We start from the raw sequence: 12,320 nt of genomic DNA, 5'->3' as shown, positions 1-12,320 counted from the left end.
AGTGAGGATAGAGGAATGGTGAGGATGCAAGGAGTAGAGGTGGCGAAGGTGGATGAGTTTAAATACTTGGGGTCAATAGTTCAGAGTAACAGTGAGTGTGGAAGAGAGGTGAAGAAGAGAGTACAGGCAGGATGGAGTGGATGGAGAAGAGTGTCAAGAGTGATTTGTGACAGACAAGTACTTGTAAGAGTGAAAGGGAAGGTCTACAAGAGGGTAGTGAGACCAGCTATGTTATATGAGTTGGAGACAGTGGCATTGACAAAAAGTCAGGAGTTTGAGCTGGATGTGGCAGACTTAAAGATGTTAAGATTTGTACTGGGTGTGATGAGGGTGGACAGGATTAGGAATAAGTATATTAGAGGGTCAGCCCAGGTTGGAAGGTTTGGAGACAAAGCCAGAGAGGCACAATTACGTTGGTTTGGACATGTGCTGAGGAGGGATGCTGAGTATATTGGGAAAACAATGCTAAGGATGAAGCTACCAGGTAACAGGAAAAGAGGAAGGCCTAAGATAAGGTTTATGGATGTGGTGAGAGAGGACATGCAGGTGGTTGGTGTGACAGAGCAAGATGCAGAGGACAGGAAGAAATGGAAACAGGTGATCTTCTGTGGTGACCCCTAACAGGAACAGCCGAAAAAAGATGATGAACTGGGTTAGTGCTGGAGTGAAACATTCACTGAACTGACTGGACTTCTTGGCAGGGCTAAAGTTCAACCTGTATATGAGACCAGGTGCTGCAGTCCATACCTTTTGGGAAGCCAGTATACTGGCAGCACCAATTTTCTTATATATGTGGAGCAGTATTGGGACAATGCACAAGCATAGTTTGGTGTTGTGTGAGCCATCTCCCAGACTCCAGTGGGGATGACCTGTGGTGTTCTGCTTTCAGAAATAGGTATAATTTGCTGGTAGTCTAGTGGCCCTGTAAGCCCATCACTTGGCCTGGATGGGAAAAATGCAAGTAAGATGGCCATGCTTCTCTACAGGTGGAACAACTGCACTGGACATGGCAATGCAGCTCCACCTATGAGTCGTACCTGTTTCCTTGCTGTCTATACCTGGTCTGGCATATAGGTGGAGCTGCCATACCAGAGAACATCAGCCAGACTCAGTTGTTCAACCAAGTCCTGGAGTAAGCGTGGGCTATTCTCAGAACAGGAAATTTGATTTAGTAACATAAAATGTAATAGAATCTCAGTACGTGTTACTGGAATAACGAGACTCCCTTCAAATATATACGTCTAGGTATCGGACTACATGTTTTCTCTCCCATTTGACATCATCGGAAGGTGCCAGCAAATGGCACAAAATCAGGAAGGAATTGGACAGATCCTCAGCATGCAGTGCATACAAACACATTTTTTTAAACTTAACACGTGATGACTGATACAACTAAAGTAAAAACTATGTATTTTAGAATCAGCAAGTCCACTTGAAATAATGAAAGCATAATTACTGCAAAATGAAGAGGTAAAAAAAAAACTTTGCACTTGATGTTTAACAATTATCATTCACTCTGATATTACATAAATTGTTCATTTCCTTCCTTCCCCTAAACCTCTTTCACTTTTATGTAATTTGTTCTTTTCTTTTTCTAAGAATCTCACATTCCGTTCTTTTATTTCCTTCATAATATTGAGTACTCAATTACAGTTGGCTTAGATTTTGATTTTGATTTTTTTTAGAAGCAGCGGTGGTGCAGCAGTAGCATTGTCGCCTCACAGCAAGAAGTTATCCCGTTCGATTCTCGGCCTGAGCACCTTCTGTGTGGAGTCTACATGTCCTCCTCCCCGTGGTCGAGTGGCGTTCAAAAGACATGCGTGAATGGGCGTGCCTTCGTTGAAGGTTGGGTGTTGGGCTGGCACCTTGGCACTGTAAAAATCAGCTGCCAATCATTAGCGGACCAGAGTTCCGCTGTGGCGACCCCTAACTGGGAAAAGCCGAAAGAAGAAGAAGAAGAACAACAAGTAATTGCATTTTTAGCAGCCAGTATCATTAAACTTAGAAGGCTATACTGTGTCTAAGCAATCGAGAGCCTGTGTCAGTGCTCAAAAGAATCACTTTCTTAGTTACAAAAATGTGCTCCTCCATCATTTCTGGCTGAGTACTATGTAGGGAATTCTTAAAATCTACCAACTCATTACATTCCCAGAACATGTTCCCAATTATGTCACTCTTTCCCATCTCACCTCCAGCATTTGCTACCTACCAAAGGGAAAAAAAATGTCTGAAGTCTGCTTGAGATGCAGAACAATCTATGCAAACACTTCCAAGCAAAAATCATAAATCTTTTGGACTTTGTTGCATAATCGGGGACCATATAGATGTATTTCCATTGTTCCTTGGTAAATTCCCTTTCCAGTCTCTCTACCCAATCCTTTCTAAGCTCCTGTGATTGATTCTTATCGTTATCATGCAATATTTTATATGTCCTACTAATTATCCCTACTAAACCGCTGCTTCTCTTTTAGGTTCAACTAAACAATCCACTTACACTGGCCTTTCACTTGACATTCCTCTGTCCCTTACTGTTTGCCTGTATTCTGTTAGCAGTCCCTAATATGGAAGGCAGTCTCTAACCCGAAGTCCCAATTTTGGCTTGGCTTCATTCAACAATATTAACTTTCCCTCCCTATTTAGTTAGGAAATTCTTATGCTGTACATTATGGATTGAACTTTGAGACCATGCCATTTTCCTTATTTCAGTTTATTCTGCTCTTTTATTGTAAATATTTTATTTATTTATTTATTTGTCTTTTAACTGGGTTAGTCCAACTGGGCTGTTGGACCATTTCAGTGGAGACCCGAGGAGAAAAGCTCCACACAAAGAGCAAATGACTGAGTTTGCATAAACAGTAAATGTAAATGTACATACAAAACTACATACATTCAAGTCATATGTGACAAATGAATATAAAGCAGTAAACATTCATATAGGTAATGAAAATTAACACAGCATAAAAAATTCAACAATAACATTAGCTAAAAATTACAAGAAGAACCCTTCTTCTTCTTTCGGTTGCTCCCGTCAGGGGTCGCCACAGCAGCTCAACTGTTTCCATTTCTTCCTGTCCTCTGCATCTTGCTCTGTCACACCAACCACCTGCATGTCCTCTCTCACCACATCCATGAACCTTATCTTAGGCCTTCCTCTTTTCCTGTTATCTGGCAGCTTCATCCTTAGCATCTTTTTCCCAATATACTCTGCATCCCTCCTCAGCACATGTCCAGACTAACGTAATCTTGCCTCTCTGTCTTTTTCTCCAAACCTTCCAACCTGGGCTGACCCTCTAATACACTTATTCCTAATCCTGTCCATTCTCGCCACACCCAGTGCAAATCTTAACATCTTCAACTCTGCCATGTCAAGCTCTGACTCTTGCCTTTTTGTCAATGCCACTGTCTCCAACCCATATAACATAGATGGTCTCACTACACTCTTGTAGACCTTCCCTTTCACTCTTACTGGTACTTGTCTGTCACAAATCACTCCTGACACTCTTCTACACCCACTCCATCCTGCCTGTACTCTCTTCTTCACCTCTCTTCCACACTCACCATTACTCTGAAGTGTTGATCCCAAGTATTTAAACTCATCCACCTTCACCACTTCTACTCCCTGCATCCTCACGATTCCTCTATCCTCCCTCTCATTCACACACATATATTCTGTCTTAGTCCTGCTGACCTTCATTCCTCTTTTCTCTAGAGCATATCTCCACCTGTCCAGGGTCTTCTCCACCTGTTCCCTACTCTCACTACAAGAAGAACCCTGCAGCAATAAAAATGCAGATTTACAAAAGGTCATACAATAAAAAAAGCCCTAAGACAACTTTAATGACTACACCAGCTTGTTATAAAGGAAGAACAAGTATTAAAAACAGAGGGTTAAAAGTGGAGGGGGAATAGTGGAGGTTGGTGTAAAGGAAGGACAAGTATTAAAAACAGAGGGTTAAAAGTGGAGGGGTAATAGTGAAGGTTGGTATAAAGGAAGGACAAGTATTAAAAACAGGGTTAAAAGTGGAGGGGTAATAGTGGAGATTGGTATAAAGGAAGGAGAAGTATTAAAAACAGAGGGTTAAAAGTGGAGGGGTAATAGTGAAGGTTGGTAAAAAGGAAGGACAAGTATTAAAAACAGAGGGTTAAAAGTGGAGGGGTAATAGTGGAGGTTGGTATAAAGGAAGGAGAAGTATTAAAAATAGTGGAGTAAAAGTTGAGGAGTGGGAGGTAAAGTTTAGGAGAGTCTAGAGAGTAAAGTAATTCAGCTATGGGAGGGAGGTGTGGGGAGAGAAGAATAGTGGCCAAGGAATTGAAAATATGAGGCTAAGGTATAGTGTAGGTCAGTGGCACCAGTGCTTGTATTTATAAAGTTATATTAGAGTCAGAAGAGGAGAAGTATTATTGTAAGACAAAATGAATGAGTGAAAGTTAGGTAGGGTGGTGGCAGGGGCAGGAGGGGGAGTTGGCAAGGTAGCTCTTCAATTCTTTTTTGAAGTGAAGCGAAGATTAGATAGAATGGATATTGAAACAGAGGGTTAAAAGAGTAGAACACAAAAAAGGAAATAAACTGAGGATAATGCTGCTCAATGCCAGAAGTCTGAATCTCAAAATGCACGCACTCGAGGCCCTTCTCAGTATGGAGAACATCGATGTCTGTGCTGTGACAGAAACCTGGTTCAAGGCTCCTGAGAGCACCCCAGCACTATCAGGTTTTACCTCATATCATGCGTTCCGGCCCCAAAATCCGGACAATACCAAGAAAGGAGGGGGTGTATCCATATTCATCAAGGACTCCCACACCTCAAGACTGGTTGCAACGCACGATGCATCGGAGACCATCCAGGTGCAATTAACCATAGGCAAGACTGCTCTGCAAATTGTAGCATGTTACAGGCCACCCTCACAAACTCAGGAACCTCACATGGCCTTCCTGAAAACACTAGAGGGGATAAATGTATCACCAAACACCATCATACTAGGTGACTTCAACTACCCTAATATAGACTGGGAACACTACTCAAGCCCAAACACCCTAGCCCAAAAGTTCCTGGAATTCATAAACTCAAATGCCATGGAACAACTAGTTACCATCCCCACAAGAGGAGATAACATACTTGACCTCATCATCACGAACATGGGAGCACAATGTTCAACACCGGAAGTATACCCCTCACTGGTGAGATCAGATCACAAACTAATCTCGCTGGAGGTCCTCATCCCACCCCCACCTGAAATAAAAAAGACCACAGTAAAGAACTTCTCGAAAGCCGACTTCACACTTCTAAAGACTAGTGTGGTCTCCTTTAAGGCTCCCGAGCCGGCGGAAAACAGTACACATGCCACTGAATCACTTACAAATGCCTTCTACCAGCACCTGCAGGACTGCATGGATAAGGCAATCCCAAGCAAAACAAAGACTCTCTGTACCAAAGGCAAGCGTCCAGTCTGGTGGACCCCAGCCATAAACAAACTCTACAACAAAAGGAGGAAGCTACTACAAGATAGAGCAAAATCCTTAAAAGGTAAGACACCCTTGATCACTATAAGTAAAAAACTAAGAGCTCTCATAAAATCATCCAAAGCAAATTTTGAGAGAAAAATAGTTAAAGACTCAAAAGACAATCATAAGGCCTTCTTTAGCTATGTTAGAAACCTGGGAGGAAACTCCCAGATATGCTCAGAACTAGTTCAAAACGATGTGAAGATTACTGATCCTACGGACATTGCCAACATACTGGCTGACAGGTTCAGTGCAAACTTCTCCCCCCCCTCCCCCCCAAAAGGAGAGATATCTATACCAAATGATTGCAGCCCCCAAAACATCTCCAACGCCCAAGTGAGAACTGCTCCCTCCAAAGCAAAAAACACAGCATCCATGGGACCTGATGGTGTCCCCGGCTGTGTGCTCCACGAACTCAATGAGGAATTAAACCCACAGCTAGGACAGCTGTTTAATCAGAGCCTTACCTCTGGATACGCCCAGGAGTGGCGCACTGCAACTGTGGTCCCACTTCACAAAGGCGGTGCCTCCACCGACCCTGGAAATTACCGGCCCATTAGCTTGACAAGCCTTATCTGCAAAGCCATGGAGAGGATCATAATGGACCTCATAAATAAAGACATAGGGAATTTGCAGACTTTGGATCCAACCCAGTTTGGCTTTGTCAAAGGCAGATCATGCCTTTTAAACTTGGTTGACTTTTTCAAACAGTCACCAAAGCCATTGATGAGGGAAAGGCAGTCCATACAGCCTACCTCGATCTGGCGAAGGCCTTCGATACAATACCCCACTCGGGTATCATTGAAAAACTCATCAGCTTAAATATTAACCCATACATCACAAGATGGGTTGCAAACTGGCTGAGTGACAGAACCCACAGGGTCAGAGTTGCTGGCGCCATGTCAGACTCAAAGCCTGTCACTAGTGGTGTCCCACAGGGCTCAGTCCTAGGCCCACTCTTGTTTGGCATCTACTTCTCAGAAGTACAAGCAAACACAGGAGGGTTATGGCTGACAAAGTTTGCAGATGACTACAAACTGGGCCATAGTAGAAAACACATCTGACACAGATATCCTTCAGAAGGGTCTCACAGAAACGGATAACTGGTGCCAGAGCCATGGCCTAAAGTTAAATGCCAAAAATGCATAGTCATACCCTTCGGGAAAAACAAGGTTACCCCTAGCTACCAAATAGGTGGCAATCCACTGAGCACAGAAGAAGTTATCAGGGACCTGGGGACCCAGGTTGATAGTAGTCTGTCATTCGACACCCATGTAGCTAAAGTAGTTAGGAAGACCTTCTACATTGCCCACCTTATCATGAAGGGATTCTCATCTAGATCAAGGGAGGTCATTGTCTCCCTCTACTCATCACTCATCAGACCAATGATTGAGTACAATGCCCCATTCGGAATGTATCTGACCCGACACTTGCAGCAGCTGGAGAGGCCACAAAAGTTCCTCACCAAAAGGATAAAGGGTCTCAAAAATCTGTCCTATGCTGCCCGATTGAAAGAACTCCAGCTCTATTCAGTCGCTTACCGCTTGCTCAGAGGTGACCTTTGCCTAACATACAAGGCCATGTCAAACCCAGATTTGATGAATATGCTTCACCTCAAAAAATCTAGATCCATCAGAGCCACAAGGGCGGGAGACTTAAACCTCGACACGGCTATTAATAGGACGTGCTGGAGGGATAGATTTATCACCCAAAGACTCCCTATGCTGTGGAACAAAATCCCGGTATATGTGAGGCAGAGCACCTCGCTGGCCTTGTTCAAGAGAAATCTTGACCAATGGATGGGAGATCGCAGATATACCCCAGGGATTACCTCCGTGTCACTGCTCGACAGAGGCACAGCAAAATAATGGGTATAGTTCCCCATACTAAAGGGGTGGCGTAAGCCACAAAACTATGGGCTAGGCTTGTAAATGCCCTTGGGCAGATAGCCTAGTATGAACCTATGAACCTATGAACCTATGAAAGGGAGTTTGTTCCAAATTTGAGATCCAGAGCTTTTGTAAAGTAATCTGCCTATTGTTTTGTTAGGCCTGTAGGTGTCAAGTAGCTGTTGGTCAGTGCTACGGAGTGATTGTGGAGGTTTGTATAAGGATAGGCGGGTAGACAGGGAGGGACAGTCTGCAGGCTTGTGAAGTAGGGAATGTGTCATCTGTAGCTGAGAAGGTTGCAGTAGTTGAAGGAATTCAAGCCACTGCAGTTGTTTGAGGGCAAGGCAGTGATGGGATTTGTAAGGAGAGTTGCAGGCAAATCTAGCTATTTGGTTGTATGTTTGTTCAAGTTTTGTTAAAAGATTAACTTGGACTTGAGTAAATATAGGGAAGCATACAGTGGCATGGGAGGAGGTAGGCTTGAGCTAGCGAAGTCCTCGGTGACGGATAAGAATTTTTTTTTCTATACAACAAACTGAGTTTTTGATTGGTCTTTTTGATGGATTGTTGGACGTGCATACCAAATTTCAGTTGAGCTGAAAGTTGAGTTGAAGGTTAAACAGATTAAGCTTCATCAATCAATACAGCCTGCATGAACACGAAGTGTAAAACATTTACAGAAAGATGAACAATTCATAGGCCAGGTTGAGAGTAACAGAACTTTGAATACCTTATATGCGATGTTAATATTCTGCATAGATAAACGTTTAGGCTCTGGGTCGCCACTGAAAAAGAAGCAGTCTGCCCTGTCAAATCCATCAGAATCCAGCAAATAAAAGCAAATGCTTTCAAATAAAAATTTTAATAAAATATGCATTTTAATTTTAGGTAATGCTAGTGTTTCAGAAATCCAGGGTATATTTTTAAGTAAGATCATAAAAACCCATGTTAATGTTTTAGTTTTAAATTCTGCTGGTGATTTTTAGCATGCTCATAGAGGTTATGTAACAGAATACATTTCAAAATATGCTGATAAATCAAGGATGTCTTGCCCATTTAAGGTAGTAAAATATCTTTTAAGTATTGCTTTTCTACTTTTAAATGGTATTGTAGTATATGCCATAGGTGTTTAGTTCTACAGTGGTTGTAGGCATAACTCTTAAACATTTTCACTTGAAAATCAGCCTCAGAAGGGTCATGTGGAGTGGGATTTTGGGGATATGACCTGCATCTTAGCAAAGCACAGCAAGGAAGAGTGGAATTCCTGGAGCTCATATAGATGCTTGCTTACTGCAAGGAATCCTGTGTCAAGTAGTTCTCCTGTTAATGATTCTAGGGATCTACTTTAAAACATTGAATTACCATAACATTAACTTGCAGAACATTGAGATGAAAACCACAAAACTTTATGGTAACGGATGTTCACATCATCATAAGTTTTCACCACGTAAGTAAATACTTTGCCAACAGTATGTAAAAACACAAACTGAAGCAAATAAAACCCACCCAAATGGGGGGCTTCATCCCCCCAACTAAATATACCAATTTTGAGATCGCACTACAGTGAAGAAAAGGGCAAAGTTTACCATGTTGACCAACTGCCTCATTTCACGGTGAAAACTTAAGATGATGTGAGCATTCATCAATATAAAGTTATGTGGTTTTTGTCTCAATGTTTGGCATGTCAACTTTATGGTAATTCAGTATTTTAATGTAGACCCAATTCTAGATATGGCAGAAGACAATGCAAGTCAGTCTAGACTGCTCAGTCTATGAAAACATGAAAATAACTGCCCCAAATACTGCAGAACATGATGCAGGCACTGAAGGGGGTAGTTAATAATATCAAGGGTCAATAAGCCTGCATAATACAACATTGCAAACTGAGTGGGTTCCATCAAATTTGTAAACCAAAAGCCAAGGTAATCTGCAATTTAAATCAAATGTGTGTTAAAAGAAATAAAACCTGACCTTGAAATTATTTACACACACACACACACACACACACACACACACACACACACACACACACACACACACACACACACACACACACATAAATATAAATAAAGTTAATTAACTAATTAATCGATTTACATTTGTTAACTAAGTATTTGAACTGTGTCAAAGGCTATTTTCAGCCATAAACCTTATGGAATGCATAAAAGCATGGAATGATATCTGACATGTACAACGAGTTAGGAGTATACAATAAATGTACGGGAAACTAGCAGAAGTACGATCAGTATGATCACTTTAATACTAATACAACATGAAATAATTAAAATACAACACTTAGTGTAGGGGGAACTATGGGAGACTTGGCAGAGTTTATTGGAGATTGTCAGGACTGTCCCATGTATTCCAAAATACTAAGCACTTAAAACAAATAAATGGAATGCTTATCCAATCTCTCTTCCAAATCCTTTATAAAATCCTCTGATTGATTCCTGTAGTTATCATGCAGTATTTTATATGTCCTACTAATTATCCCTTTTTAACAGCAACTTTTGTTTTAGATTCTACTAAAACTCTACCAGAGCAGGTCTTTCACACAGGATCCTCCTATCCCTTTATCTTTACCCATACACTGGTATCAATCTCTGATAAGGAAGACAATCAATAACCCGCAATCCAAATGCCTTTTTTGCATCTTCCTATTCTACTGCTTTTCCCTATCTTGTTACTTCCTCCCAATACCTTGGTTCCTTTGCCAGTTTTCTTCAATAAATTCCAGCCCCCTATTGCCTATTGTCTATACCCTAATTACAGTCATCCCTATTGGAAGAATCTCCTTTCTCCATTCCTGTATTAGGTTAGCTCTTAGAAAACTTTCTCCTACTTTATGAATATAATATTCTATATGGTTATTGTTCTCCTTAAGGATCTGCATCCAAAATCCAGTCTCTTCTTATTTCTTGAGCTTCCTTCCTATTTCATCATCATCCCTTTCCACTTTAAATTTCTGCTTGTGCAATATATAAGAACCTTAATTGTGTAGCTCTGAAATACCCTTCAAATCAGGTAATCTATAGTAGTTCTATTGGAAGGATCAACTTATCCCATTTGAGTCTTGCTGTCTTCCCCTCCCAGATAAAATCCTTCAACTCTATTAATTGCTAACAACAACTTCTCCTCTGGTTGATAAAAATATTCCTGCCGTGTATAAAACTAAGGGACTAAAAACATTTTCACTTTTTTGTATCTCGCTATCCATATCCATAAAAAAGAGCTTCCAATTTCTTAGTCTTTCTATTATCTTTAATTTAGTCTCTCTTCCTATATAGCCTTAGGTGCCATAACAGAATCATTTTTAACCTATACTCCTAAGTACATTTTATCATGCCTCCAAAAATATGGGCATTGCTGACCCAATTTTTGTGTGGGTACATAGTTTATAGCTATTATCTTTGCTTTATCTTCATTAATTTTGTATCCCACAAAGACTTGAAACAGTCTGAGAATGTTCCACAATACTGAAATATCATTTTCTGGTTTTATCAGGTACAAAATAATGTAATCTGCAAATAAAGCCAACTTTTCTTGATTACCATACCACCTATATCCTTGAATTTTGAGTCCCTTGTTTTCTTTGCCAGTTGTTCTAAATATAACACAAATGACAAAGGGGAAAGGACACCCCTGCCTGGTTCCTCTGTTCAAGCAGAAGTTATCAGTGAAGAACCCCTCAACTTTAATTTTCAACTTTGGTCCCATAGATATATATATATATATATATATATATATATATATATATATATATATATATATACATATATATATATATCCTCCTAATTAACCTTATTATTTTGTCAGGGAATGCAAATGCTTCCATTGGCCTACACATAAAATTCCAGCTTACTCTGTTGAATGCTTTCTCTCCATGAAGACCCACCATCAACAGTGGTGTTTTCTTAAATTCTGCTTCCCTCTGGATCATCATTGTTCTATTAATGTCGTCAGATGTTTGCCTCCCCTTCACAAAACCACATTCATATCTATCAGTTTTGGCATTACCTTTGCCATTTTTTAGCCATTATAGACATAAATATTTTATAATCATGGTTTAGAATCAGAATGGGCCTATATTAAGCTGGATCTGATAGGTCTTCACCAGCTTTAGGTATTATAGCCATTACAGCTTTCTTCCAGGATGTTGGTGCTCCTCCCCCTTTTAAAATCCTGTTAAACCCTTTCAGATCTTCATCACCTTCTTCCCTCTTACCTTCCAAACGTCCACAGGAGTACCATCTGTTCCAGGAGAGTTTCCTGTAGATGAGTCATACATCACCATTTTTATCTTATCTGTTCCTATCTTCTTAGCAATTGAGCCTTATCTACCTCTAACCTTGACATATTTAATTCTTCCATAAACATTTCCATTTATAATTTTTCTTGATTTCCATATTTCTCTGCTTTATATGGATTTTCATAAAATTCCCAAAATATTTCTAATACTTCTACAGGATCTCTGATTATTTTCCTTGTTATAGGATCCCTACGATTGGCAACAACCCTTTCTACTTTCTGTTGCCTGCGGCATTATGTAAAAAACTTATGTACTCTTGACTTATCAAAAAACAGTTGCTTAACATCAATGTTTTTAAATTCATGCATATTGTCCAGGTAGTACTGTATTTTCTCTTAAGCACTCTGCAGTTACGTGTCTTCTTCTTCTGTGAGATTCCCTCATTTCTGCAATAATTTAACCTTTGTTAGTCTCTCTAAATAATTCTTTATACTTCTTAACCATATTTATTTTATTTTTATTTGACATTTGTTAACCGGGTTAGTCCATCTGAGCCAATGGCCCATTTCAGTGGAGACATGAGGAGTAAAGCTCCAGCAATACAAACATAAAAAGATAACATAGTAGACAATATACAAAACCCAAGAAAAACAATCCAGCAATACAACATAAGCAAAAATTA

The sequence above is a fragment of the Protopterus annectens genome, chromosome 17.part0 (genome assembly GCF_019279795.1).
Source record: "Protopterus annectens isolate FY-2018-M chromosome 17.part0, PAN1.0, whole genome shotgun sequence".
NCBI lineage: Eukaryota > Metazoa > Chordata > Ceratodontiformes > Protopteridae > Protopterus > Protopterus annectens.
Note: the sequence above shows the minus strand (reverse complement) of the source record.